Source organism: Aethalodelphis obliquidens, unplaced genomic scaffold, assembly GCF_003676395.1.
Source record: "Aethalodelphis obliquidens isolate GAN/ISIS:26980383/991018 unplaced genomic scaffold, ASM367639v1 scaffold77, whole genome shotgun sequence".
NCBI lineage: Eukaryota > Metazoa > Chordata > Mammalia > Artiodactyla > Delphinidae > Aethalodelphis > Aethalodelphis obliquidens.
The window spans coordinates 488,328-495,053 of NW_020838021.1; positions in this window are offsets into that span (position 1 = coordinate 488,328).

Sequence of the window (6,726 nt, forward strand, 5' to 3'; positions counted from 1 at the left end):
CTACATACATTAAGAGTCACCCTTTTAAGAGTATCACTCAATGAGTTTTAGCAAATATATACAGTCATACAACCACCACAGCATTCCACATAGGAAAGGTTTCCATCACCTCAAGAAGTCCAAATGTTTCTGTGCCTCCCCTTTCGTTTTTCTCCACTTTGTTCTTTATCTTTTTTTTTTAATTGAAGTATAGTGGATTTACAATGTTGTGTTAGTTTCAGGTGTACAGCAAAGTGATTCATATATATATATATATATATATATATATATATATATATACATTCTTTTTCAGATTCTTTTCCCTTATAGGTTATTACAAAATATTGAGTATAGGTCCTTGTACTATACAGTAGCCCTTGTTGGTTATGTTTTATATGCCTCCCCTTTCTTGTTTATTTTCAAATAAACAAAGTTATTTTCAAACAATCGCAGACTCACAAGAAGTTGCAAAAACAGGACATGTATCCTTCACGCAGCTGTCCCCAGCGACAACATCTTACATAACCATAGCACAACATCAAGTCCAGGGAAATGATATCAGTACAACATCATCAGCTGGATTGCAGACCTAACTCAGATTTCAGGAGTGTTTCCATGCACGCATTCGTGTGTGCATGTTTTTGTGTATAGTTCGATTCAGTTTTATCACCTGTATAGTTTTGCATAACCACCACCAGAAAGGAGCTGCCTGGTGCCACTTCCTCAGGGTCGTATGCAACCCCTGCCCCTGGCGATCATGAATCGGTTTCTGTGCCCCTTTTCATAAACTTTTTGTTAAATTGCATTTTTCATTAGAAACGAAATTGGCAAATGAATTCACATTGGAAAAGTCCAAACTCTGCAGGTATTGTGGAAGATCTCCTTGAGACTTCCTTTTCATACCAGACCCTTTCTGGACGGTAAGCACTGTTAGGGTTTTGGGTATCCTAAGCTTTCGTCTCTGCAGTTGCACACCATGATGGTTAATTTCACGTGTCAACTGGACTGGGCCACTGGGTGCCCAGATTAAATATGATTTCTGAGTGTGTCTGTGAGGGTGTCTCAGGATAAGATTGGCATTTGAATCGATGGACTCAATAAAGCAGATCACACTCCCCAGTGTGGATGGGCACCACCCAATCTGTAGAAGACCTGAATAGAACAAAAAGCAGAGGAAGAGACAATTTGTCCTCTTCCTGCCTGCCCGCTTGAGCTGGGACATTGTTTTTCTTCTGTCCTGGGACTTGGACTTAGGCCATCAGCTCCCCTAGTTCCTCAGGTCTTCTAGCTCGGCCTGGAATTACACCACTAGCTTTCCTGGGCCTCCAGCTTGCAGATGGCAGGTCGCGGGGCTTCTCGGCCTCTGTGATTGTATGAGCCAATTCCTCATAAGAAACATATATCTACATCCAGATAGGTAGATAGATAGATAGGTAGGTATCTACTATTGGTTCTATTTCTCTGGAAAACACTAACACACATGCAGAATACACATTACATGCACATGTACTATACCATAAAAATATAGAGTTGTATGTGTGTGTTTAACCTATATATTGCATCATACACGTTGTATGAAAAATATATATTGTATGAAAAAAACCCACAGCTGGGTGTTTTCACTTTAACTATATATCTTGGGTTACTTTCTATATCCACACATTTTTAAGGCCTACTGCATTAAAAGAAAAATCTCTGCATAGCATTCTGTACTATGGTGTCCCATTACTGATTTAACCAATCCCCCACTGGTGGGCATTTAGATTGCTTTTGGTGTTTGCCTATTACAAACAATGTTGCAATGACCAGCCTCTGTGCACACGTGCAAGTCCTTCTCATAAGCTGAGAGAAGTGATATGCTTTCTAGAGTGGAAGGCGATAAAGTTCCAGCTGACAGAGAATTGCCCCAAACCCTGGAGTGGCAGTGGGTCCCCCATGTGAAAGGCATCCGGGACAGTTCATTTTGGAGGCTGATGACGGCTGGGCTGGAGGATTTGGGCAGTGCCTTTTAGCTCCAAGCGTTTGAGGTTCTCTGGCTGAGCCATCTCATGGCCAGAATTGCCTCTCTGGTCTGCTAACTCCTGGGCCCACACTCTACCTAAGCCAGCTCTTAGGTCCCATGAGGTGAAGGAGCCTAGGGGGGCCCCCTTTATTTGGGGGAAACCATGTATTGTTTTGATGAAGGCTGTTCCAACTTAATACTTCCCAGCCCCAGAGAGACCACAAGCCACCCCTGGCCAAAAGATATGATGGAGCCAACAAATAACCAAGCTCTTCTCCAGCAGCAGGGGTGGTGATAGGTTCATTTTCTTCTAAGGAAACTAAGGCCCAGAGAGGGCAAGTAATTCACCCAAGGCCACACAGCTCAATTAGTAGCCTAACAAAGAACTTTCTAACTAGAGGGTGTAGGGAGTACCTCTTTCCAGACCGTGTATGCGCCATAGGAGGTGTGTTGGAGCAGCTCTGTGTCTAACCCTTTGCTCAGCCTCCACTCCTATCCAAGATGAGCCGTTCAGAAACTGAGGAATGGTCATATTGCAAAGCCCCGCCTGCCTGAATCCCACCATGTGTGCCTAGGGAAAGGCTGCTTGCCAATACCGCCTCCATAACCATTCACCCACCAACTTACCCGTTCCCCGGGGCCTACCTGCTGGTGAGGAAGGAAGTGGTAGCTGAGAGAAGAAACAAATATAAGAATTGTTAGCATTTCACGAGCATTTTCTGCTCTCAGAGGGTCTTCCCATCTCCTTATCTGCTCATCACGCAGGTAGGAAGGGCAAGCTCTAGGTCTCATATTGCTCAAGTGGGGAAACTGAGGCCTGCTGAGAGAGTGAAGGCTTTGCGTCAGGTCACGCATGCATCAAATTGGCCAGAGAGCTGGTGCAAGGACCCTGGTTTCCTGATTCCCAACCGAAGGCTCTTGTTGACACAGTTTACTTCCACCCCCTTGCCTGACACCAAGGCCTCGTGCTCAGAGCCGGGTCAGCTCCTGCGCTCATCTCAGAAGAGACGCTGCACTGTGATAACAGCTCCGTCTGCCCTGCCCTTTCTGGCCGGATGCCATGTGAATGTGAACCTGAGGCTCTGTGACCCTGGAAGAATGAGGACAGTTCAGCCAACAGAATCCAGATGCCTAGGGCTCGCATGTGGTAAGCATGTAAGCGTCTGTATCCTTTGGATGGGGGAAACTGCTGCTCGTGGAGCTCCTGGGGCTCTTTAGGGAACTTTAAGGAAGGGGCTGGAGAAGAGAGGAGGGCGCCCTGGGCAGGGGCCTGGGGCATCCAAAGTACAAAAGCACGACGGCAGAAAGCTTGTCTGAAGGGCTTGGAGGAGCCCTGCTGGCTGAAGTGGAAGGTTCATGTGAGGGAAAAGTGGGAAGAAAGACTGAGGTGGCAGGCAGTATTTTCCAAAGATGGCTGCAAAAATATCTCCTGTCCCGCATGTGCTTCTACCTTTGACACTGGCCTCATGGAGATGTAGGGGCTATCTATGGTCCTTCCCCCCCAAAGCTGGGCAGACTTGTGACCATGGTAGAGGTGAAGCTAGGTGACTTTGGAGGCTAGGTCATAAAAGGAGATATGGCTTCCACCGTGCTTGCTGGAACACTCACTCTTGAAGACCTGAGCTACCCTGTGATTTGCTCAACCGCCACCATACTGTGAGGAAGTCCTAAATAACTCACATGGAGAGATCACATGAAGAGTCTCGGAGACTACGTGAAGAGAGGGATGTCTGGCCTGTCCGCAGTTGCTCTGTCATCTACCGTTCCAGCTCCAGTCACTTTCTAACTGCAGCCTTAAGAGGGACCCTGAGCCACCCAGCTGATCCCTTCCAAATTCCTGACCCACAGAAACTATGACACACAGTAAGATAACGGCTGTTGTCTTAAGCCACCACGGTTTGGGGTGATCTGTACACAGCAACAGACAAATGAGGTTGGTTAAAGCAGAGTAGTGTTGTGCAAAGAGCGCTAATTTGGGAGTCAGGAGACATGGCTTCCTGGGTCTAGCCTTGCTAGTAACTTGCCGTGTGGCCTTGGCCAGGAAGTTCTCTCTGGGCCTCAATTTCATTATTTGTAAAAACAAGAGGTTAGAATAAAATGATTTAGAAAACCGTTTTAGTTCTAAAATTTCCTTTGTGGTGATAAGCCTCAGAGAAGTTGGAAGTTGATCCTTTAGCGATGGGGAATCATTGAGCAGAAGACATGCTGAGAGAGTGTTCTAGAGATAAGAATGTGTGGATGAAGACAGAGCTGGGAAATCCTCCTTCCTCTTTCTCAGCCCAGTGGAAGGTGGGCACTGAGGTGATGAGAAACCCCCAAGCAGATACCCGACGGGAGGACGAGGGAGGGGGAGGCTGGGTAAGTCAGAGGCAGGCAGTCTACTGGCCAGATTCAGAGCCAAAACCTGCAAGGGTGCCCAGGAGTCCCCTCCCATTTGGGGAAAGGACCCCTCCAGTCCTTTCCACCTCAGACCTATCCATCTCCATCTGTCTGAAGGAGCATCTAGTTATGAAATCTCTCTCTCCTCCGAGTGGGATATTTTATGCTTTCCCACTTCTGGAACAAACCCACAAGGCTCATCACTTTGCTCAAATGGAGCTGAGATTAGACTCTAGCCTTGTGTCCACTGCTCGGATGTCAGGGCCTCTAGCAGTAATCACCACAGGTAGCTCAGTGCAGGGGAAGAGCCCGGCCAAATGTTTTCAGTGACTTCCTTTAGGCCCTTTTGGGGTCTGTGCAAGAACACCTGCCCCTGGGCCCTGGGTCTTGAGCTGTGGGGAATTGGGGTTCTATGACGCTCCCACTGCAATGGTCTCTCCAGGCTGCCATTTCCGTAAGGCAGAGGTAGCCCTCGCTCTTGGCTTGGGATGGTCTCTTGGGAAAACAATGGGCAGGCTGGTGCCAGTGGGGATGGGGAAGGTTTGCTTCTTAGCAACAAAGGGAGCATTTGAATGGAAGAGAAGCCCGGGGGCCCTCTGGGACTGTCTCAGTTGGTTATTTCTCTGCTCCTAGACGACTTCAGGCAGCTTGGGGACCTGGACTCCCTTTGCCTGTAGCCTGTGGCTAACACCTCCCCCAGAGTGAAGGGGGGGGGGACCGCATTTCTGCAGCCCTCTGGTGGAGGAGCTGGCCTTTTCCACACCAGCACTGCCAAAGGCTCACAGGTTATTAAGAGAGTTGCACAAACTGGAAGGTCGCAGCTGGGGAGGGGTCGGAAGAAGAGTGTTGGGAGAGCAGAGCTGTCTGAAACAGGCTCTGCTGCTGGCCGGGGGCAGGGCTGAACGCTGTCTCGTCTGGAGGGAGGTCAAGGACACAGCTGGAGCCTATTTGTAGCCCCCTCCCTCTTACAGCCCCCTGATAATAGCTCCAACACTTGCTGAGCCCTTAGTACGAGTCAGATACTGTTCTCAGCCTTTCCCATGGATCATCTCATTTAATCCTTCACAACAGTCCTATGAGGTAGGTCTATTATTATCTCTATTTTAGAGATTAAATAATAATAATTTTAAAACACCCTGAGGCACACAGAGGTTAAGTAAGCTAGTAGTGGCTCAGCCGGGATTATGAACTCAGACAGTTTAGCTCAGGAGGGCGAAACTGACCGCTGGGCCTTGCTGCCTGTCACGTGACAGGCCGGCTACACGGTCGCACCCTCTGGGGCAGCCCTCTGAGGTGTCCTTTCAAGGCTGGCCCTCTTGGGGCCTTCCTCATGCTCTGAACATTACCATAGCCACAGCGTACTGAGCGCTCACGTGCACCACGGATTGTGCTAAGCACTTTACACGGCTTATGTTTATAATGCTCACAACGACCCTGTGCAATAGGTATTAGCTGCTGTCTCCATTCTACAAGGTGTGGAAACCCAGGCTCCAGAAGGTTTACTAACTTGTTCAAGGTCAAGTTAGGATATAGCAGAACCAGGATTTAAATTTGAACCGAAGTCTGTCTGACTCCACAGCTCTAAGACACATTTTATTCATTCATCTATTCAACCAACCAACATTTTATAGACCGTCTGCCATGCACCAGGTACTGTGCTTGGCGCAGGTGGGTATACACAGGGACAATATTTCTGTATGTCTTACTCTATCTCTCCAGCTTAGACTGCTCTCTAGAACTGCAGACTCGTGAATCCTACTGGCCGTGTGACATGTACTCTCTGAGACTAATGTGTTCAAAACAGGACTCTTGACCCTTCCTCCAAAGTCGCTCGCCCAAAGCCTTCCTCAGTTCTGCAAATAGCATCACCTCCCATGCAGTCGCTCAAGCCAGGGCTTGAAAGTTGAGAGGCCATCTTTTTTTCTTTTTTTAAATAAATTTATTGATTTTATTTATTTATTTTTGGCTGTGTTGGGTCTTCGTTCCTGCGTGCAGGTTTTCCCTAGTTGCAGCGAGCGGGGGCTACTCTTTGTTGCGGTGTGCGGGCTTCTCATTGTGGTGGCTTCTCTTGTTGCAGAGCACGGGCTCTAGGCACGTGAGCTTCAGCAGTTGTGGCACGCGGGCTCAGTTGTTGTGGCTCACGGGCTCTAAAGCGCGGGCTCAGTAGTTGTGGCACACAGGCTTAGTTGCTCCGCAGCATGTGGGATCTTCCCGGACCAAGGCTTGAACCCGTGTTCCCTGCATTGGCAGGCGGATTCCTAACTACTGCACCACCAGGGAAGTCCCGAGAGGGGAATCTTTGAATCCTCTCTTTCCCTGATCCCCTACATTTAATCTATGTGTCTGGTTGACTTTATCTCAAACTT